Source organism: Miscanthus floridulus, chromosome 2 (genome assembly GCF_019320115.1).
Source record: "Miscanthus floridulus cultivar M001 chromosome 2, ASM1932011v1, whole genome shotgun sequence".
Classification (NCBI taxonomy): Eukaryota; Viridiplantae; Streptophyta; class Magnoliopsida; order Poales; family Poaceae; genus Miscanthus; species Miscanthus floridulus.
In genome coordinates, this window is record NC_089581.1 from 84,359,732 (window position 1) to 84,383,070 (window position 23,339).

Consider the following 23,339-nt stretch of genomic DNA (forward strand, 5'->3'; position numbering starts at 1 on the left):
ACTCCTTAGCATATTCTAACTGCATAAAGCAGATGCTATGATTCCTACTTGGTTGCCAAGGCACCATGATCAACTTGGTTGCCAAGGAAACACATTACAGTGAATAGTAAATATCTATAGTAGGTAACTTAGAAAAACAAGAACACTAGGCTAACTACTGACAATTCTCCCCTTTAGCCTTGTGGTCCTTGGAAGTGATGTGCTTGAGCCCAATTCTTCCCCTCATCTCTTCAAATTTTGATCTTCCAAGAGACTTGGTTAGAATGTCAGCTAGCTGATTAGTGGTGGATATGTGATCAGCCTTGATACTTCCATCTTCCAAGCAGTTTCTGATGAAATGGTACTTGATTCTGATGTGTTTACTGCGCTCATGAAAGACTGGATTCTTGGCTAGAGCAAGTGCAGACTTACTGTCAACCTTCAGTTCGACCACTTCCACATTCCTTCCAAGGAGGTCTGCTAGCAGCCTGGATAGCCAAATAGCTTGTTTTGCAGCTGTGGTAGTGGCAATGTACTCAGCTTCACAACTAGATAGAGCCACCACCTTCTGCTTCACAGACTGCCAGCACACAAGATTGCTTCCCAGGAAGAACAGAGTGCCGCTAGTGCTTTTGCTGGTGTCAATGTCCCCAGCCAAGTCACTGTCGCAGTATCCAACAAACCTTGCTCTCCCTGGAGCCTTTAGTGTAGTGAAGTCCGAATTCCAGAGTACCAGCCACATATCTCAGGATGCGCTTGATGGCAGCTTGGTGCTCTGCTGTTGGCCTCTCCATGAATCGACTGACAAAGCCAACTGAGAAGGCTAAGTCAGGTCTTGTGTGGACCAAGTATCGCAGGCTGCCCACCAATCTTCTGTATTGGGTAGGATCAACTTCTGCAGCCGTGCTCTGCCTGCTCAACCTCAGCCGCTCCTCCATTGGTGTATGGGCAGGGTTGCAGGCATCCATGCCTCCTAGCTCAAGGATCCTCTTGGCATAATGGGTCTGCCTCAGAGTGATCCCAGCTGAATCTTGATGTACTTCGACTCCCAGGTAGAAGGACAGAAGGCCGAGGTCGCTCATGTCGAAGACCTTCTTCATCTGAGCCTTGAAACCTTCTATGGCTTGAGTGCTGGCACCGGTGATGATCAAATCGTCAACATAGACACCGATCAGCAGCAGCTCCTCCCCTGTTCCTCGCCTGTACATCGCAGCTTCATGGTCGCTTTGCTGGAAACCCATCTCCTTGAGGGTGGCATCCAGCTTGGCGTTCCAAGCTCGCGGAGCCTGCCGTAGGCCATACAGAGCCTTGCGCAGACGGTACACCATCTTCTCCTTCCCGGCGACGGTGAAGCCAGACGGCTGCTTCACATACACCTCCTCCTTGAGGTCGCCGTTGAGGAAGGCTGATTTGACGTCCATGTGGTGGACGCGCCATCCTTCTTGGGCCGCCAGCGCGAGGAGAACTCGGACGGATTCCATGCGCGCCACGGGAGCAAACGCGTCGTCGAAGTCGATCCCTTCCTGCTGGACGAAGCCCCGCGCCACCAAACGCGCCTTGTACTTGGTCACCGCGCCCCGCTCGTCCTTCTTGAGCTTGTAGACCCACTTCAGAGTGATGGGCCGATGACCGGGAGGAAGCTCCACAAGTTCCCAAGTGCAGTTCTGCTCAACTGCCTTGATCTCCTGCTCCATGGCGGCCTGCCAGGCAGGATCGCCTTCAGCCTCCGTGAAGTTGGCCGGCTCGCCGGCGTGCGTGAGGTGAAGCTCGGCGAAGAGACGTGAAGCCGGCAGCGGTGTGGGTGCGTCCCCGATGATGTTGGGCATGGTACGGTACCGCAGCTGCTCGCCACCGTAGGAAGCATCAAGGCGATCGTCGTCGTCCTCGAGCGGTGACGCGAACTCAACTGGGTCCGCCTGCTCGGTTTCTGCTGCTGGTGAAGCAGAGGAAGCTGGTGAAGCAGAGGAGGCTTGTGGATCGTGCTCCCCTGGAGCTGGTGACGGCGTGTGCGGCGGAGCTCCGTCTGTGTCGACTCCCCAGAACTCGATGTCGAAGTCACTGGAGGCGGAAGCAGACGTCCCGGCGGCCGAATTGGACCAATCCCAGCCGCGCCCTTCATCAAACACCACGTCGCGGCTCACCTTAACGCGTCCCGTCGCCGGATCGAGGACCCGGTAGGCCTTGGCGCCCTCGGCGTAGCCGATGAAGACCCCAGCCTTGCCGCGGTCGTCGAGCTTGCGCAGGTGCCCGAGCTCCCTTGTGTAGGCGACGCAGCCGAATGTACGCAGGTAGCTCACCGCCGGCGCTCGTCCGTGCCAGGCTTCATAGGGGGTCTTGCCTTGCAAGCTTCTTGTCGGCGCGCGGTTGAGCAGATGCACCGCCGTCATTACCGCCTCCCCCCAGAATTTGGCCGGCATGGACCTCTGCTTCAGGAGCGCGCGCGCGGTCGCCACGACCGTCTGATTGCGCCGTTCCACAACACCGTTTTGCTGCGGTGAGTGTGGTGCAGAGTAGTGCCGCTTGACTCCTTCGGCGGCGAAGTACTGCGCCAGCTCGCCGACGGTGAACTCTCCTCCATTGTCGGTCCGCAGTACCTTGAGCTCACGGCCGGTCTCCTTCTCTGCTTCGGCCTTCACCCGCTTCACGGCATCCGCAGCAGCATCCTTGGTCGGCAGAAGCACCGCCCACATGAAGCGGGTGGCGTCGTCCACCATCAGCAAGAAGTAGCGGCGCCCTCCTGGCGTCGCCGGCAGTCACCGGCCCACACTAAGTCGCCGTGGACGAGGTCCAAGGGCGCCTGCGCGCGGTACTGCGCCTGCTGCGGAAATGGCTTGCGGCGGAGCTTGGTAGTGACGCAGGTGTCGCAGACTTGCTCCGCATGCTTGATCACCGGCATCCCCCTCACCATCTCCTTCTTGCCGAGCTGGTGCAGCGCCTCGAAGCTGAGATGCCCGTAGCGCTCATGCCACCTCCATGACTCGTCCTCTTCGTGGCGGCAAGACATACCGGCCACGCGGCCTCCAAGTGCAGGACGTACAGCCGACTGGGCCCGCGATGTACCTTGGCGAGAAGACGACTACGCCGGTCCCAGATGCGGAGCACTCCATGATCAATCTCCACCCTGGAGCCTCCTTCGTCGAGCTGCCCCAAACTCATAATCGAGTTCCGGAGCGCTGGGATGTAGAAGACGCCGTGGAGGACGCGCTGATCTCCGTTTTTGGCCTGGAAGACGATGGAGCCGGTCCCCTTGATTTCCACTCGAGACGAGTCGCCGAAACGCACCGTGCCGCGCGCCGTGGTGTCGAGCTCGGCGAAGAGCTCCCGGCGGCCGGTCATGTGATGCGTGGCCCCGCTGTCGAGGTACCATCCGTCGAGCGCCTCCTCGTTGGCGCTGGTGTTGAGGAAGACACGCGCGCGCGGCTCGTTGATGTCGAGGGAGACCGTGGCCTTGGAGCAGACGGCTTCGTCCTTCTCGTCAAGCTTGAGGAAGCCGTGGGCGAAAAACAGAGCACCATCATCGTCCTCTGCTTCTGCGACGTGCGCAGCACCGCCACGCCCTCCACCGCGCCGTCCACCTCGATCACCTCCAACACGGTTGCCTCCTCCGCGTTGGTTGCCACCGCCGCCGCCGCGGTCACCACCACCACGGCGCGGCTGGCGGCAGTCGCGCGCCCAGTGGCCGCGATCACCACAGTTGAGGCAGGTGTCGTCGTTTACCCCGCGATCGTCGCCACCGCCTCTGTCTCCTCCACCGCGATTTCCCTTCCCGCGCTGCTTCTTGCCACCGCGTGGACGACGTCGTGGTTCCTTGCCCGACGCGGAAGCGGCAGCCTCCTCCTTCTCCTTGGCACGCCACTGCTCCCTTGTCAGCAGCAGTCCACCGATGGCGGCCGGTTCCGCGTCCAACGCCTCCATGTCGTCCACCGTCTTCAAGCGTCCAGACACCTCCTCGATGGTGAGGTCCTGGAAGTCCAGAAGCGTCTCGATGGCGATCCGGAGCTGAGCGTACTTTGGCGGCACGGCGCGCAGGAGTCTCTCCACCGCGCGCTCTTCATCGATGTCGTTGTCGCCGTGGAGAAGAAGCTGCTGCTTCAGGGCCATCAAGCGAAGGGTGAAGTCCTCGATCTGCTCACCTGGACGGAAGGCGAGCTTCTCCCAGTCGCTGCGGAGTCGCTGGAGCGTGGCGCGGCGCACTCGATCGACTCCGATCCGCGCGGCGGCGATGGAGTCCCAGGCCTCCTTGGCCGATCCCTTCTCGGACAGCGGCATCTGCATCTCCTGTGGCACGGCGGCGATGATCGCCTCCACCGTGCGCCTGTCCTCATGGTATGGCAGGTCCTGGTACTCGATCGCATCCCAGAGTTGCCGCGCCTGGAGCTTCAGCTTCATGATCGAGGCCCACTCATGGTAATTTGTCTTGTTGAGCATCGGCCAGGTGGAACTTGCGCCAGAGTCCTTGTACACGGTCTGGATCACCGGCGAGCGGCCCCTGGCCCGTCCGCGGCGGCGATCCTGATCCCGATCGGGCGACCGCGTCTGCCTGCGCTCGCGCTCCGGACTCCTCCACGGAAACGGGCGGCGATCACGCGGCGGATCCTCCTCCACCAACTCTCGACGCAGAGCCGCGGCCGTGGCGGCTGCGTTCCGAGCTGCTGCTGCTGCGCCTGCGCGGCTGCGGCCTCTGCCGCGGCCAGACGCTGCGCCCGCTGCTCGGCGGCGGCGGCGGCTGCTGCTGCTGCTCTCTCTGCGGAGGTGGCCATGCTCTTCCCTGTCTCTCAACCGGCTCTAGATACCAATTGTTGGCTGCCAGAGGGCAGCTTGGCCAACAGGCCGCTTGGATTGTATTGCAAAAAATGACTTAGAGATACAAAGATGCTAACCACTGCATATATAGGCAAGTGGTGTACCTACTCCTTAGCATATTCTAACTGCATAAAACAGATGCTATGATTCCTACTTGGTTGCCAAGGCACCATGATCAACTTGGTTGCCAAGGAAACACATTACAGTGAATAGTAAATATCTATAGTAGGTAACTTAGAAAAACAAGAACACTAGGCTAACTACTGACAACAAGTTGGCACACATGATTCAAAATGGTACAAGTACAAAACGTAATGAGAAAATGAAAACATACATCTTTCGTTCTTTCTGGTGCTAGTATGCTACATGTAACACGTGTAGTTCACATGACCATCAATTCCTAACACATTTCCTAGTGCTGATTGCGTTGTGCTTTTACTATTCATAGACAAGTGTCATGACCAATTAGAGAGCATGCCCTCCCATGATGACAGCAGATGAGATTCAACTCATAGTAACACAAGATATTGCGCAGAAGAATGGAAGTACCATCAAGAGGTCACTAAATAAAAATGACCATGACACTACTCTGTCTCTTCTAATATCTGTCATGTGGGGACGCACGTACACCAGGCGTAGACAGGCTCGTGACGTGCGCCGTGCCACAGAGCGCGCTGCACGCGCAACAGACGCGCGCGAGGACGCGCTGGAGGACGTGGCCACCGTGAGTGGCTAAGCTAGGAAAGAGAGATTAGTTTCCTATTTATATTCCTTAAGATTAGGAGTGATTGGTTGAGGCCTTGGCCTTATATGCTGTAACCGAACAATGGATTTGGCAAGCAAGATTATTATCGTTTAATCTCCCTCTTTCTCTCAACCAACAAGCCTACGGCGGAGGGGTAAACCTCGCCGGAGAAGACGGACCGCGGCTACGAACTCCGTAGCCAAGGGCCAGCTACCCGAGGGCTCGACGCCCTTGACAATATCTAACTATGGAAACACTAACAATTCTCTTTTAGTGTGATACACGAAAGTAATGTATATTTTGTTCCTGTGCGGCTCACTTTGTCCAAAGTAAAACAGTAGTGCTCCCAGAGGTGAGTTGCAAGCCAAGCCCCACCCATTGGCCATAGAGCCCATACAGGATCACCAGCATCTGGTGATGTTTTTGCCCATAAGTCTGTGACTTGATGACTGACCCAACCGCTAGAATCATAATTCACCTGTCAGAAAAAATATAAAAAATCAGATGTAGCAAAACATGAAATATCTAGCTTTAGACTGTTCTGTTAGAATTTGAGTAATTGTTGTCTGTCAATAAGACCGACGCACCTTCTTATTTACACAGCTTTGATTATAACTGCATACTAGTATGGACTCGTGCAATAATACCTACTCAGCCTTCTGTTAGTTTCTAACACTAATCACTGTCAATGTATCTCAAGATGGCGGATAGGCTTGCTAAGAGGGGCCTCTCTCATCCAGATAAATGCCCACTATGTGATCAAAGAAGATGAGACGATATAGCATAGGCAAGACAAGTATGGTTCAGATTATTCAATCCACTGAACCTAGCAGATTCAGTCCCCCAACAAAATGAACTGAGTTTTGCTAACTGGTGGCGCAAGAAGCTAACAAGGAGCACAGAAAAGGAGTGAACACTTTAAGGTGCCTGGATTGTTTGGAAACATAGGAATGCATGTGTATTTAAGGGGGCATCTCCTTCGATTAACACGATTTGGAGTGAGCTGAAGGATAAGCACAGCCTTTGGTGCATGGCTTGGGCGAAGAAACTACAAGGGCTGCTTGGCGCTTGCAGCCTAGGTCACTTTGGGCTAGGTCGAGTCGTTTGTTCGCTATGTGTTTCAACCATGAGTCTGTGTAATTGCCTCACTCATATCTGGTCCCCGACCCCCCCCCCCCCCCCCCATCTGTCTAATACAATGAAACGCAGCTCTCCTGAGTTTTCAAAAAAAAAAAAAAAGATTGGCCAACAAATACCAGAGTCATCATATATTACACAACTACCAATGTACTGCAAATGCAATGAAGCTAAGCCTAGCCCACTTGGTTGAGGGTGTGAACATACGCCCAAACCACCCAGATTCATGTCCTGGTCAAGGAGAATGTGGGTGCTTATTTTCTTAATACAAAAGCCACCTAGTTTCTCCTAGGTTGGTCTAGGTTTTTCTGAACATCACTAACACCATTACCTACACAAGTACCACCACAACCACTGCCACTGCATCCACAACCAGCAAAATTACCGTAAACACACGCAGTGGATCCACTACCAAGACCATGAATCAACCTTAATCATATAACATCTTGATCATGGCCTCAATAGTCAATATTCACCAATTCTGCCAGGTCATCGGCATCCGCCACCTTCCCCAACTACTAACTAGAAGCACCTAGGCACCTCAGCCTCCACTAATGCCTCGACAAAGCCCTATCCACCACCACTAAATGCAGTTCCCCAGCATAAATTTTTACTACATCGACCTCTTTCATAGACGATCAAAACAATTGCAACCATCAGGAGAACACAATGTTTGGTCAAACCCACTAAATCTAGTGTGAAGAGGACGAGGTAGAGAACCTTTGAGACCTTCGGATACCTTACACAAGAACCTAGTGTGAAATAATAACCTAGCACCTACTCCTTTTGTGTGCATATTATCGAAGAAAAATTCTCCTCCATGTTCTAGTTTCTTTTACCTAACTTTTAATGAGATTTCTTAAATTGACTTATAGGTGCTATTTGTCCAATAGTATTATCCTAAACGCTAAATGGTAAACAATCGGTCAACCTTTGTTTACTGTTTAGGATGTTTAGATGGTGTTTAAATGTTGTTAAATGGCCTAAACGGTGTCAAGGGCAGTGAGCCCTAGGGTAGGGGGACCTCGGCTACGTAGATCGTAGCCGCTGTCCGTGATGGCCGGCCGGGTTATACCCCCTTGCCGCCGTTCTTCGTCGGTGGGTTATTCCCCCTGCCGCCGGCTTAGGTAGAAGAAGAGAGGGGATTAGATGGTAATATCTTTCTTAATTGCCAAGCGTTTGATTACAGCATATCTATAGCCTCCGGCTCAACAAAAAGAGTAACAAACTCCACTAATTAAGGACTAACCAAAAATAGCTAAAAGATCTCCTACTTTCCCTCCTAGCCACTGCTGGAGGCCGTGCCCTGCGTGCTTGCCATGCGTGCAGCAGCGCGTTCCTGGGCTCGGCGCATGTCACGGGCCCTATGGCGCCTCGTGTACACTTGTTTGAACATGACATCTCCCTCCCCGTCGAGAGCCAGCTCGTCCTCGAGCTGGAATTGGGGGAACTTGGTGCGGAACGGCGCGACGTCTTCCCAGGTTGCTGATGCTGCCGACGTGCCCTTCCATTGGATGAGCACCTGATGTACGCCGCGAGCCAGGCGGTACCGCACCGCGCGCTCGGGTTCTGGGCTGATGGCGCCATGATGCATGAGCGGCAATGGTGGAGGCGCGGTTGGCGGCGGCCCGTGATACTTCTTGAGCAGCCCCACATGGAACACATTGTGGATGCGGGCGCGGGAAGGAAGCTCCAGCCGGACGGCGACCTCGTTGATGAGTTCGACGACGCGGTACGGCCCGAAGAAGCGCGGCTTCAGTTTGCCGCCCACAGCCTGAGGAAGAGACGACGCCGCGCGCTGACGTAGGCGAAGCAGCGCCCAATCACCGACCTGATAGGTGACGTCTCGGTGCGCACGGTCGTAGTGGCGCTTTTGGTACGCCTGTGCCTGCTCCAGACGGTAGCGGATGTCCTCCAGGAACTCCGCGCGCTCCTCCATGCTCTTGGCGACGGCCGGCACCCTGGTTTCCCCGGGTTCATAGGACCGGATGGAAGGAGGATCGCGCCCGTAGACCACGCGGAAGGGGGTGTCCCGCAGGGACGTCTGGTAGGCCGTGTTGAAAAGGAACTCCGCCCACGGAAGCCACCGGAGCCACTCGCGCGGCCTGTCTCCTGCCAAGCACCGCAGGTACATGAGGATGACGCGGTTGGCCGACTCGGACTGCCCGTCAGACTGGGGGTGAAACGCCGTGGTCATCTGCAGCTTGGTCCCCATTAGCCGCATCAACTCCTGCCAGAACGTCGACGTGAACACCGTGTCCCGGTCGGAGACCATGGACTGTGGAACACCGTGGAGGCGGACAATGTCGTTGAAGAAAGCCTGGGCGACGGATTCAGCGGAGTACGGGTGTGCCAATGGGATGAAATGGCAGTACTTGCTGAATCGATCCACCACGGTGAGGATCACCGACTTGCCGCGGACCCGTGGCAGCGCCTCCACAAAGTCTAGCGCGACATCAGTCCACACGCCCTGTGGAACCGGCAGTGGAAGAAGGAGACCCGCAGGATGCTGGTGCTCGGACTTGTAGCGTTGGCAGACTTCACACGTGCACACCCGTTCCTGCACAACTTGCTTCATGTTAGGAAAATGGAAGTCACGACGCAGCCGGTGGAGCGTCCACTGTACGCCTTCGTGTCCGTCCTCATGTATGGCCCCCACAATTTCTTGTAGCAGCGGGGAGTCGGCCGGGATGTACAACCGCCCGGAAAATTGCACCATGCCGTCCACCCGCGCCCAGGGAGCTGGTCGGGTGCCCGCTGTGATCTCGCCATGGAGAGCAACAAGGGCCGGGTGGTCCAGCTGGGCCTGCCGGAGCTTGGCGATGAAGTCGAAGCGCGGAGCAGAGAGGGCAAGTAGCTCTCCCTCCACGGTGTCGCGCCTGGACAGCGCGTCGGCGACGGCGTTCGTCGCGCCTGGCTTGTACTCGACGAAGAAGTCGAAGCCCAGCAGCTTGCCAACCCAGTGGTGCTGCGGAATGGTGGCCAAGCGCTGGTCCAGTAGGTACTTCAAGCTGTAGTGATCCGTCTTGACGGTGAAACGGCGCCCCCAGAGGTATGGTCGCCAGTGGCGCACTGCCTGGACCAAGCCAATGAGCTCACACTCGTAGGCTGCCAGGGCTTGATGTCGAGGCGCCACCGGTCGGCTGAAAAAGGCGATCGGATGCCCCTCCTGGATGAGGACAGCACCAAACCCGTGGGACAACGCGTCGCACTCGACGACAAAGGGCTTGTCGAAGTCCGGCATAGCGAGCACCGGTGCCGAGGTGACCGCCTCCTTGAGGGCGAGGAAGGCCGAGGCAGCCTCAGGACCCCATGCGAAGCCCTCCTTCTTGAGTAGCGCGGTGAGCGGCGCGGCGATGGAGCCGTAGTTGTGGATGAACTTGCGGTAGTATCCCGCGAGCCCAAGGAAGCCACGCACCGCCCGCGCCGAACGAGGTACCGGCCAGTCGTGAATGGCCTGCACCTTGGCGGAGTCCATGGCCACCCCCGCCTCCGAGATCGTGTGGCCGAGGTAGGCGACAGAGGCGACCCCGAATGCACACTTGGAGCGCTTGACGAAGAGGGTGTGCCGACGAAGCGCGCTGAGGACGGCGCGGAGGTGACGCAGGTGGTCGGCCCATGACTTGCTGTAGATCAAGATGTCGTCAAAGAAAACAAGTACAAACCGGCGAAGAAACGGGCGCAAGACGTCGTTCATGAGCGCCTGAAATGTGGCCGGGGCGTTGCAAAGTCCGAACGGCATAACCAGGAATTCGTAGAGGCCGTCGTGTGTACGGAACGCCGTCTTGTGAACATCCTCCGGTCTCATGCGCACTTGGTGGTATCCCGAGCGCAAGTCGAGCTTGGTGAAGTACTTGGTGCCATGGAGCTCATCCAAGAGCTCGTCGACGACGGGGATCGGAAACGCGTCCTTGACCGTCATCGCGTTGAGGGCGCGGTAGTCGACGCAGAATCTCCACGAGCCGTCCGGTTTCTTGACGAGAAGGACCGGCGAGGAGAATGCGGAGTCGCTGCGCCGGACGATGCCATTCTCGATCATGGTCTCGCACTGCTTTTCCAGCTCAGTCTTGTGGGCGGCCGGATATCTGTAGGGCCGCACTGCCACTGGCGCGGTGTCCGGCTTGAGGATAATGCGGTGCGCGCGGCCACGCGCGGGAGGCAGGCCCTTCGGCTCGGCGAAAACGTCGGCGAAGGAGGCAAGCAGCTCGTCGAGGAGGGGCTCCGCCACCGAGGCAGAGTGGATGCGCGGCGGTGTGGGCGGTGTGACGCTGCGCCAGCAGACCTGCTGGTCCGCCACCCTGAACTCCATGGTCCCGGCGGCCACGTTCCAGACAATATCACCCAAGGTAGCCAGCCATTGAGTGCCTAGCACCAGGTCATATCCGGCCAGGGGCATGATGTACAAGTCGACCGCGAATGGCCGGCTGTCGATGACGATGGGCGCCTGGCGCAGAACGCCCGGGCAGGCGATCCGTTCCCCGTTGGCCACGGTCGCAGTCAGCCGAGGCCGAGGCTCGACGGCCAGGCCGGCCCGCTGTGCGGCCACCTCGCCGATGAAGCAGTGGGTGGAGCCCGTGTCGATGAGGGCGATCAACGTGGCCGCGCCCACCTGCACCTCGAGTTGGAGAGTACCACACACTGGAACGCCGGCGACTGCGTGGAGGGAGTAGACGGGTGCCTCCTCAGCAGGCGCGTCCTCAGCCAGCTCGACGCCGTCGATGTAGAAGATGCGGCGGCAGACTCTGTTGTGGCCGCGTGAGTATGGCTCGTTGCAGTTATAACAAAGGCCGAGGCGGCGCCGTTCCGCCTGCTCCTCCGTTGAGAGGCGCTTGCCCCCGCTGCTTGGTGGTGGTGGTGGCGCCGGTAGTGCCAGGGTCTGCGCCTGGGGTGCTGGCAGCGCCTGGACCGCGGGTGCCGGCCGGATGGGCGCAGGGAGGGCCGCCAAGACGCCTGGACGTGGAGCGGGCGGTGGCCCGAGCGCGCGCTGCGCCGCCTTGCCGGGGGTGGAGTTGAGACGGTCGAGCTCGACCAGTTCCAACGCCCGTGCCAGACTCATGGCTGCCGCGAGGGTCTCCGACGCGTGGATGCGCACCTGGTGGCTGAGCGGGGGCAGCAAGCCGCCGGTGTAGAGCTGCACCCGCTGGCCTTCCTCGAGCCGGCCCGCGCGAGGGAGAAGCGCCTGGAAGCGGTTGGAGTACTCCTCGACCGTCCCGGTGCGACGGCACTCGGAGAGCTCGAACAGCGGGGCGGACCGCAGCACCGGGCCGAAACGCAGGTTTAGGAGTTCCTTGAAGCGCCCCCATGGCGGCGTGCCCTCGTCCTCCTGAAGTTGGACGAACCACAGTTGGGCCACATCCTCCAGGTTGTACGACGCCATCCACACCTTCTCCTCCGGCATGGTGCGTTGCTGGCGGAAATACGACTCGCACCGATTGATGAAAATCAGTGGGTCGGACTTGCCGTCGAAACGCGGGAAGTCCATCTTCTGGAACCGCGGGGGGCGATCCGTGTGGTGCTGGCCGTCGTGGTGGGTGCTGGAGTCGGTCGACGAGCCGACCTTTTCCTTCATGCCCGCCATGTCGGTCTGCATCTTTGACATGTCGGTGGTCAGGGACTGGAGCATCTACATCACATCGGCCATGGTTGGTTGATCGCCATCGGCCATGGTTGACGGTGCGGACGTTGCCGTGGGCGAAGAGGAAGGAGATGGAGGCGGCGGCTGGGATGGTGGTGAGGCTGCGGTGGAAGATTGGGTGGAGGTGGTGGGAGAGGATCGACGAGACTGAGATACCAGGTTGTCAAGGGCAGTGAGCCCTAGGGTAGGGGGACCTCGGCTACGTAGATCGTAGCCGCTGTCCGTGATGGCCGGCCGGGTTATACCCCCTTGCCGCCGTTCTTCGTTGGTGGGTTATTCCCCCTGCCGCCGGCTTAGGTAGAAGAAGAGAGGGGATTAGATGGTAATATCTTTCTTAATTGCCAAGCGTTTAATTACAGCATATCTATAGCCTCCGGCTCAACAAAAAGAGTAACAAACTCCACTAATTAAGGACTAACCAAAAATAGCTAAAAGATCTACTTTCCCTCCTAGCCACTGCTGGAGGCCGTGCCCTGCGTGCTTGCCATGCGTGCAGCAGCGCGTTCCTGGGCTCGACGCATGTCACGGGCCCTATGGCGCCTCGTGTACACTTGTTTGAACATGACAAACGGTTTTGTACAGTAACACTAAAATATAAATATTTATGTATGTAGTAGTCAAATATGCTAGAGGAAAAAAATTTACTCATGTAACAATAAGTATTCTATAAAAAAAAATCCAACTAAATCCCACTCCATTACTGTTTAGGATGTTGAGATGGTGTTTAAACGGAGTTAAATGGCCTAAACGGTTTTGTATAGTAACACTAAAATATAAATATTTATGCATGTAATAGTCAAATATGCTAGAGAGGAAAAATATTTACACATGTAACAATAAGTATTCCATCAAATAAAATTTCCAACTAAATCCTACTCCGCTTCATATACTTACGATGTTAATTAGCTAGGTACCAAAGTGGTAGTTGTAATCCTTCACTGACTCGACAACAACAACAACAACAAAGCCTTTTAGTGCCAAACAAGTTGGGATAGGCTAGAGTTGAAACCCAACACGAGCCCCAAGTCACAGTTCAGGCACGTCAATAGCTGCTTTCTAAGCACTCCTATCCAAACAAAGATCTCTACGTATATCCTAACCTTTCAAATCTCTTTTTATTGCCTCCCCCCCACGTCAGTTTCGGTCTTCCTCTACCTCTCCTCACATTGATATCTCTAACTTATGACTCTGCAATGCACTGGTGCCTCTGGAAGTCTCTTTTGGACATGGCCAAACCACCTCAACCGATGCCTCGAGGACATAGCTATAGTATGGCTAACCGCTGTTCAACCATATTTTTCAATCGAACAAGATGCCTGATGAATGGAGAAGAAGTACATTGGTACCGATCTACAAGAATAAAGGGGATATTCAATGTTGTACTAATTACCGGGGAATTAAGTTGATGAGCCATACTATGAAGCTATGAGAGAGAGTTATAGAGCATCGCTTGAGAGCAATAACGCGGGTCTCTATGAACCAATTTGGTTTCATGTCTGGAAGGTCAACCATGGAAGCCATTTTCTTAATAAGACAAGTTATGGAGCAGTATAGGGAGAAGAAGAAGGACCTACACATGGTTTTTATTGACTTGGAGAAGGCTTATGATAAAATACCAAGGAATGTTATGTGGTGGGTTTTGAACAAACATAAAGTCCCAACGAAGTACGTCGGGCTCATTAAGGACATGTACAACAATGTTGTGACTAGAGTTCGAACAAGTGATGGAGACACGGATGACTTTCCGATTAGGATAGGATTACATCAAGGGTCAACTTTGAGCCCTTATTTGTTTGCTTTAGTGATGGATGAGGTCACAAAGGACATACAAGGGGACATCCCTTAGTGTATGCTTTTCGCGGACGATGTAGTGCTAGTTGATGAAAGCTGGACAGGAGTGAATCAGAAATTGAAGTTATGGCGGTAAACTTTAGAGTCCAAAGGTTTTAGACTCAGTAGAACTAAAACTGAGTATATGAGATGTGACTTTGGCACTACTATTTGGAAGGAGGAAGATATTAGTTTGGAAGGTCAAGTAGTGCTTAGGAAAGATACCTTTTGATATTTAGGATCAATGCTACAGAAAGACGGGGATATTGATGAAGATGTTAGCCATAGAATCAAAGCAGTGTGGATAAAGTGGCGGCAAGCATCTGGTGTCCTATATGACAAAAGGGTGCCACAGAAGCTAAAAGGCAAGTTTTATAGGACGGCGATTAGACCTGCTATGTTGTATGGTGCAGAATGTTGGCCTATGAAAAGACGACATGTTCAACAGATAAGTGTCGCGAAAATGCGTATGTTGCGCTGAATTTGCGGTCATACTAAGAAGGGATCGAGTTCGGAACGATGATATGCGTGATAGATTAGGGGTAGCACCAATTAAAGAAAAGCTTGTCCAACACCGGTTGAGATGGTTTGGACATGTTCAACGAAGACCTCCAGAGGCACCGATGCGTATTAAAATCCTAAGCCAGGATAGTAACGTGAAGAGAGGCAAAGGAAAACCGAAGTTAACTTAGGTAGAGGCAATAAAAGGAGACTTGAAAGGATGAAATATACCCAAAGACTTAGCCTTAGATAGGAGTGCTTGGAAGACAGCTATTCACGTGCCTGAACCTTGATTGCTTCTGCTGGGTCTCAACTCTAGCCTACCCCAACTTGCTTGGGACTTAAAGGCTTTGTTGTTGGTGGTGGTGGTGGTGGTGCTACCCCTAGCCGGTCACATATATCATTGTTCCAAACTCGGTCCATCCTTGTGTGACCACAAATCTAATGCAACATACGTATTTCCACGACACTCAGTTGTTGGACATGTCATCTTTTTGTAGGTCAACATTCTGCTCCATACAACATAACGGATCTAATCACCGTTCTATAAAACTTGCCTTTGAGTTTTTGTGGTACCCTCTTGCCACAGAGAATGCCAGATGCTTGGCGCCACTTCATCCACCCTGCTTTGATCCTATGTCAAACGTCTGCATCGATATCTCCAACCTTTTATAGCATCGTTCCTAGATAACGGAAGGTATCTTTCTTAGGCACCACTTGACCTTCCAAACTCACATCTCCCTCCTCATGTGCAGCATTGCTAAAGTCACATCTCATGTATTCTGTTTTAGTTCGACTTACTCTAAAACCTTTGAACTCAAGGGTCTGCAGCCACAACTCCAGTTTTCTATTTACTCTTGAATGGCTTTCATCAACTAGCACTACATCATCTGCAAAAAGCATACACCAAGGGATATCCCCTTAAATGTCCCTTGTCACTTCATCCATTACCAAGGCAAAGAGATACGAGCTCAAAGCTAACCATTGATGGAGTCCTATTTTAATCGAGAAGTAGTCTGTGTTACCATCATTTGTTCAGACACTAGTCACAACATTATTGTACATGTCCTTGATGAGGGTAATATACTTTGTTGGGACTTTATGTTTGTCCAACACCTACCACATAACATTCATTGGTATTTTGTCATAAGTCTTCTCCAAGTCAATGAAAACCATGTGTAGGTCCTTCTTCTGCTCCATGAACCGCTCCATAACTTGTCTTATTAAGAAAAATGCATCTATGGTTGACCTTCCGGGCATGAAACCCAATTGATTCGTAGATACCCGCGTCGTTCCTCGCAGTCGATGCTCGATAACTCTCTCCCACAGCTTCATCGTGTGGCTCATCAACTTAATTCTCCTATAATTAGTGCAACTTTGGATGTCTCCCTTGTTCTTGTAGATTGGTACCAATATGCTTCTTCTCTACTCCTTAGGCATCTTGTTCGATCGATAGATATTGTTGAACATCTTCGTTAGCCATACTATAGCTAAGTCCCCGAGACATCTCCACACCTTGATCGGAATACCATCAGGGCCCACCGCTTTATCCACTTTCATCCTTTTCAAAGCTTCTCTAACCTCCTGCTCTTGGATCCTTCACTGACTAAATGGTGAAAATGACCATTTAGCCTATTTAATCATGTTTAACTCGATTGCATTTAGACCGTTTAGACGGTTTTTTATGGCTTAAACGGTCCAACCGTTTAATTCATTGTTTAGGGCCTAAACAACATAGTGGGACTTCATTTACCGTTTAAACATCGTTTAAACGATCATTTAGGCAAACAGTGCCTCCTAGTACGATTTGCATTTTAACCATACACATCAAAGTTCTAAAGAATCCAAATCCTAGCAAATTGATCATCTAAGGAAATGAGGAAAAAATACAGTTTCTGCAGGAACTTCCTGATATCAGAGCCACCTGCCCAGGGCCATGGGTTATAGCTGGTGATTTCAACCTGATATATAAGGATGAGGACAAAAATAATGCCAACTATAACAGGGCCTCTATGGAGCGTTTCAGACGCTTTATAAATGATCTTGCTCTTAAGGAAATTCCACTACATGGTCGCAAATTTACATGGTCAAATCAGCAGCATTCCCCTACTTTAGTCAGGCTGGATAGGGTCCTCTGTTCAGTGGATTGGGAGGAAAAATTCCCTAATTGTTTATTGCAGTGTATGGCTTCTAATGACTCAGACCATTGCCCTCTCTTACTTGGTCTGCGGGATAACAAGGCTGGTCGCCGTCGATTTCATTTCGAAGCCTTTTGGCCGAAGCTGGATGGGTTCCATGAGGCTGTTTCAGTGGCATGGAACTCTGTAGCAGCTAGGTCGTGTCCTTTTATTTCCCTGGACCTCAAATTTAAGGCTGTCTCCAAGGGGTTGCAGAGCTGGAGTGACAAGAAAGTCGGACATATAAATTCCGAACTTGTCCTCGCCAGAAAAATTCTTCATCAGCTTGAGATTGCACAAGATGCTCCAGTTCTCACCGTGAGAGAAATTTGACTGAGGAATAACCTGAAGAAGCACAGCCTAGCGCTGGCTTCCCTTAAGCGCGCTATCGCCCGGCTGCGTTCAAGGATTAATTGGCTAAAGGATGGTGACGCCAATACAAAGCTCTTTCAGCTGCATGCCCGTCATCGAAAGAGGAAAAATTTCATTGGGAAGATAGTTGATGAAGATCAAATATACACCAATCATGCCGACAAAGCTTCCATCATTGATGATTTCTATAATAGCTTGTTGGGCACAGGTGTGGACAGGGATAATACAGTTGACCTTACTGAATTGGGACTGAATACCCAGAATTTGGCTGAACTTGACCTCCCTTTCACTACAAAAGAGGTCTGGAGAACTATTGAGCAGCTGCCTCCAGATAAAGCACCCGGGCCTGATGGTTTCACGGGTCGTTTTTACAAGTCCCGCTGGTCAATCATAAAGAATGACATCATGGCTGCAGTTTCGGCAATTTGGAGCAGAAAATTTGTCAATTTCGAGGTCCTCAACACAGCCTTCATCACCCTACTTCCTAAGGTGGACACCGCAGAACGACCAAAAGATTTCCGGCCTATTAGCCTAGTTCATAGTTTTTCTAAGCTGATCACAAAGTTGCTGGCCAATCGTCTGGAAAGCCGGCTGCAACATTTGCTGTCGCCCAACCAAAGTGCTTTCATTAAGGGTCGTTTTATCCAAGATAACTTCATGTTGGTCCAGCAAACAGCAAGGTTCCTCCACCAGCAAAAAACAGCCACAAATTCTCCTCAAATTGGATATATCTATGGCCTTTGACTCGGTGTCGTGGCCTTTTCTCCTTGAGGTGTTGCAGCATTTGGGCTTTGGGCCGATTTGGAGAGATGTAGTCAGTGGTCTGTTGGCTTCCTCTTCCACACAGGTTCTGTTGAATGGGATTCCTAGCGACCCTATTGTCCTACCCGCGCGGATTGCGTCAGGGTGATTCCCCTATCTCCTATGTTGTTCATCCTAGTTATGGACTTCTTAGGCACACATGGTTTCAAAGGCAGCCATAGAAGGGCTCCTGCAGCCCCTATCTAGGCAGGTTCTGCAGCACAGGATTTCGCTCTACGCCGATGATGTGGTGCTGTTCCTTAGGCCGGAAAGCTGGCGACATCAACTTGATAATGGAAATTCTCAATCTTTTCGGTGATGCTTCAGGACTTAAAACCAACCTACAAAAGAGCAATGTCTTACCCATCAGGTGTGGTGACATGGAGCTGACCACCATCCAGAGCCTGCTTCCTTGTGCAGTATCAAATTTCCCTTGCCAATATTTAGGTTTGCCCCTCTCCCTTAAGAAGCTCACTAAGGCGCAGATCCAGCCTATTATTGATAAGATTGCTAATCAGTTGCCTGGTTGGAAAGCGGACCTCATGACAAGGGCAGGGAGGAGAGTTCAGGTACAATTTGTGCTCACTGCGTTATGGCCATTGACTTCCCTCCCTGGGCCATCAAAGCTGTGGACAAATTCAGACAAGGATTCCTTTGGAGGGGAAGAAGAGAAGCAAAAGGGGGACATTGTCTTGTGGCGTGGGGAAAGGCGTGCCGTCCAACGGAGCCGGAAGGATTGGGGATTTCAGACCTGAAAAGTCTTGGATGGGCACTGCGGATGCGCTGGGTTTGACTTCAGAAAACTGAACCCCACAGGCCTTGGGCAAACTTTCCTGTCCAGGTTCCCGGACAGGTCCAAGCTTTCTTCAATTTAGCAGTTGTCTCTAAAGTTGGCAGCGGAGCACGCATCCTTTTCTGGACAGACAGATGGCTGAATGACCAATCAAATGCGGACCTCGCCCCTCATCTTCTTGCTGTAATACCAAAGAGGACAGCAAATAGACGCACAGTTGAACAAGCTCTTACTGATCATTCTTGGGTTCTAGATATTCGTGGTGACATGTAATAGTGGAGTTTCTCAATCTATGGGATCTTCTCTATGACTTCCAGCTACAGCCGGAGGTTGAAGACTCTCACATTTGGCATTTTTCCTCTAGTGGACACTATTCGGCCAAGTCAGCATATGAAGGTTTTTTCCATAGGATCCACTCTTTTTGGCCCATATGAGAGAATCTAGAAATCCTGGGCTCCACCCAAGTGGTTCTTCATGTGGCTGGTCGCACACGATAGATGTTGGACTGGCTGATCAGCTGGCAAGGCGGGGGCTGCCACACCCGGCACAGTGTCCTCTATGTGATCAAGAGGAGGAAACCATTAATCATGTTGCTGGTGTCTTGTGTCTTTGCTCGGCAGTTCTGGTTCTTTCTACTCCAACATTTTGGGATCCATCAATTCAGTCCACAGCCTACAGATGCTTCTTTTGATTTGTGGTGGGAAAATTCAAGCAATGCCGCTGCTGGGTTAACAAGGAAGGGGTTAAACTCTCTTGTGATTCTAAGCTTGGACCTTGTGGAATCACCGCAATAGATGTGTTTTTGATGGAGCTACTCCCAACTTGGTTGGTGCATTGGGTTCTGCTTTGGAGGAGAGTTGGCTGTGGACTTTGGCTGGAGCGCGGGGGCTATCTTTCTTGGGTACCCCTCCCCCCCCCCCCCCCCCCCCCCCCCCTCCCACAGTAGTTTTCTGTAGCCTGGAGTCAGTATAGCTTGGTCGCCTCTTGGTTTATGCAGGCGCGTATGTAATTTTGACTTTTTTTTGTGTGGTGTGGTGTGTGTTGTATTTGGGGTCTCTTCCCCTTTTTTTCTTCTAAATATAATGAAGCACAGTTCTCCTGCATTTTCGAGAAAAAAGGTCCTTCAATATTGTTTAACCATGCATTGTTGTCCTTAAACTTTTCCTGCATTCTCATCTGAGTCCATGAACTCTCAAATCGATCATCTAGATCCTTCAGCTTTTCATGAGGTTCATTCTAAGTTCACTTTAGGCCCAATCATGGACCTAAATTCACACTTCGAATGAACCACTTGGAAAGTTAAAGAACATAGATTATCACTTTGAGAGCAAATAGAGCCACATGAGAACATGAGTGTAGAAAGGTAGAGAATCACCACACTCACAAATGTGGGTGGGGAGCCTTTCGTATATATAGCCAATAGGCATACATGGAAGTCACATACATGGGAAGCTATTTCCTGTACAAGGAAACTATCCTAGGCTATACATGGCAGCTAGCCTATCTAGGGAAATACCAATCAATCGTTAATTGATCTAGATATATACATATCCTAATACCTGCCCTGCAGTCGTAGCGGAAGCATCACGGACGCATAGACTGGTCCGAAAATCAGTGAAGAGCTGGACGGGCAGACCCTTGGTCATGATATCTGCGAACTGAATGCGCAGATGGGACATGGAGAACACGGAACTGTCTCAGAGCGACCTTTTCGCGGACGAAGTGGATGTCGATCTCGATGTGCTTCGTGCGGCGGTGGTGGACGGGGTTGGCAGCCATGTAGACGGCGCTCACATTGTCACAGTAGACAACCGTCGCAAGCGGGATGGAGATGTGGAGCTCCTGTAAAAGCTGACGCAGCCAGCAGCACTCGGCAACAACATGGGCCACTGCTCGGTACTCTGCTTTGGCACTGGAGCGAGACACGGTCGTCTGACGCTTGGAAGACCAGGACACCAGGTTGTCACCGAGGTAGACGCAGAAGCCAGAGGTAGAACGGCGCGTGTCTGGGCAGCCAGCCCAGTCGGCGTCGGAGTAGGCTGTGAGCTGGTCAACGGCACCGGAGCCCAAGTGCAGACCGGCGGATAGAGACCCCTTGACGTAGCGCAGGATACGCTTGATCAGCGCAAGGTGCGGCTCGCGGGGGTCGTGCATGAAGAGGCAAACCTGCTGGACAGCATAAGCCAGGTCCGGCCTTGTCAGAGTGAGGTACAGGAGCGCACCCGCAAGACTCCTCTACTCCAAGGGATTGGCAACTGGGGCGCCCTCTGAGGCGGACAGCTTGGTCCGGGCATCCACTAGGAGTAGCTGTCGGATGGCATTCAGCCATGCCAGCACGCTGGAGGAGATCAGCAGCGTACTGCCGCTAGGAGAGGAACAGCCCGCTGCTGTCCCTGCGTCACCGAGATGCCGAGGAAGTGGTGTAAATTGCCGAGGTCCGTCATGGCGAACTCCGAGTGAAGGCGTGAAGTGACATGCTGGAGAAGGGCCAGGTGACGACGCGGTGACGATGATGTCATCAACGTAGAGGAGGAGGTAGGCCATGTTGTCGCCATCCTTGTAGACGAACAGGGAGGCATCCGACTTGGAGGTGATGAAGCCGATGCTGCAGATGAAGTTGGAGAAGCGCTGGTTCCAAGCACGCGGCGCCTGCTTAAGTCCATACAAGGACTTCTGCAGCAAACAGACAGAGTTAGGAGCAGCGGGGTCGACGAAGCCTTTCGGCTGCTCGCAGTAGACCGTCTCCTCGAGGTTGCCGTGGAGGAAGGCATTCTTCACGTCGAGCTGGCGTATGGGCCAATCTCGCGATGCAGAGATGCTGAGGACGGTGCGGATCGTGGCCGGCTTGACGACGGGGCTAAATGTCTCGTCGTAGTCAACACCGGCCTCCTGGGAGAAACCACGGACAACCTAGCATGCCTTGTGCCGGGCGAGGGAGCCGTCGGAGTGGAGCTTGTGCTTGAACAGCCACTTGCCAGTGACGATGTTCGCACCAGGCGGCCGAGGTACGAGGCGCCAAGTGCCGTTGTCGATCAGCGCCTTGTACTCTTCCGCCATCGCAGCGCGCCAATTGGGATCGGCGAGTGCACTGCGATAGTTCACCGGGACCGGCGAGGCGACGGAGGCAGAGAAGCCGTAGCGCTAGACGGTGCGGAGGCTGCCGGTCTGTGAACGTGTCACAGGCCGGGCCACTGGTAGTGCAGGTAGCACAGCTGGTGGCGCTGCCTGTGCTGCAGTCGTTGTTGCCACAGCAGCAGGGGCCACGGAGGCATCCGCAGGAGCTACCGGCTCGGTGGCCGACGCTGCAGGAGGCCGGGCACGGCGAGTGTAGACGGCACTGAAGCGTTGGCCTCCCAGCTGTGGCCCGCCCGCAGGAGGAGCAGCTGGAGTGTGCCCGCCCGCAGGCGTAGCCAGGGGGCCCAGCTGGAGTACAGCCGGGTCCAGGAGCGCCGGGAACGAATCCTCGCTGGTGGCAGCGAGTGGCGGAGTAGTGCTCGCTGGTGTCGGCGAGGAGAGTCCCTGCATCAGAAAATCAAGTGAAGACGGCATGGAAGCCGCCGATGGTGCTGCTGAGAACGGAAACACGGACTCGTCGAAAATGACATGACGAGAGATGATAATGCGACGAGTAGACATGTCGAGGCAGCGGTAGCCCTTGTGAGAGGATGGATATCCAAGGAACACACAAGGTGTGGAGCGAGGGGCGAGTTTGTGTGGGGAGGTGGCAGTGAGGTTTGGATAGCAGAGGCACCCGAAAACGCGAAGTGAGGAGTAATCTGGGATGGTGCCGTGAAGGAGTTGGTGAGGGATTCTGTTGTGGATGGAGGAGGGACGCCTATTGAGGAGGAAGGTGGCTGTGAAGAGAGCCTCAGCCCAATAGGGAGGTGGCATTGACGCATGGAGCATGGTGCGGATGGTGGTGTTGGTGGTGCGGAGCATGCGTTCAGCCTTGCCGTTTTGTGGGGAGGTATAGGGGCAGGAGGCGTAGCAGAATGCCATGGCTGGTGAGGAAAGAGGTGGTGGCGTGGTTAACAAACTCGGTCCCATTATCTGCTTGAAAGGATTTAGGTGTTGTGCCAAACTGTGTCTGAGCGTAGGCAATGAACTCGACAATGTGGCGGTGCACCTCGGATTTTTGGCGAAGTGGAAAGGACCAGCAGTAATGAGAAAAATCATCTACTAAAACAAGATAATATTTGAATCCGGAGTTGCTAAGCACAGGAGATGTCCACACATCACAATGAACTAAATCAAACGGAGCATTGGTTACAGAGGTGGAGTGACTGAAGGGGAGTCGCACGTGCTTGCCAAGTTGACAGGCATGGCAAAGGCATGGCGAGCTCTTATTGTAGGAGATGACCGACATGCTCCAGAGAGTGGCGAGGCTGGTTGGACCAGGGGTGGCCGAGGCGGTGGTGCCACAGAGACGATGTGGTGGCGAGGCTGTAGGAGTGAGCTGGTGTGGAGGGGAAGGTGTAGAGGTCGCCACCACTATTGCAGCGAAGAGTCACGCGCCCCGTCTGTTGGTCCTTGACAGAAAAGCCACAAGCGTCAAATTCAATTGAG

General features: G+C 53.4%; 1 pseudogene; it reads right to left on the reverse strand.

The window, feature by feature from the left end:
- The window catches only part of LOC136526589 (alpha-L-fucosidase 2-like), a 45,626-nt pseudogene that overhangs the window by 12,719 nt on the left and 9,568 nt on the right, over positions 1 to 23,339 (reverse strand).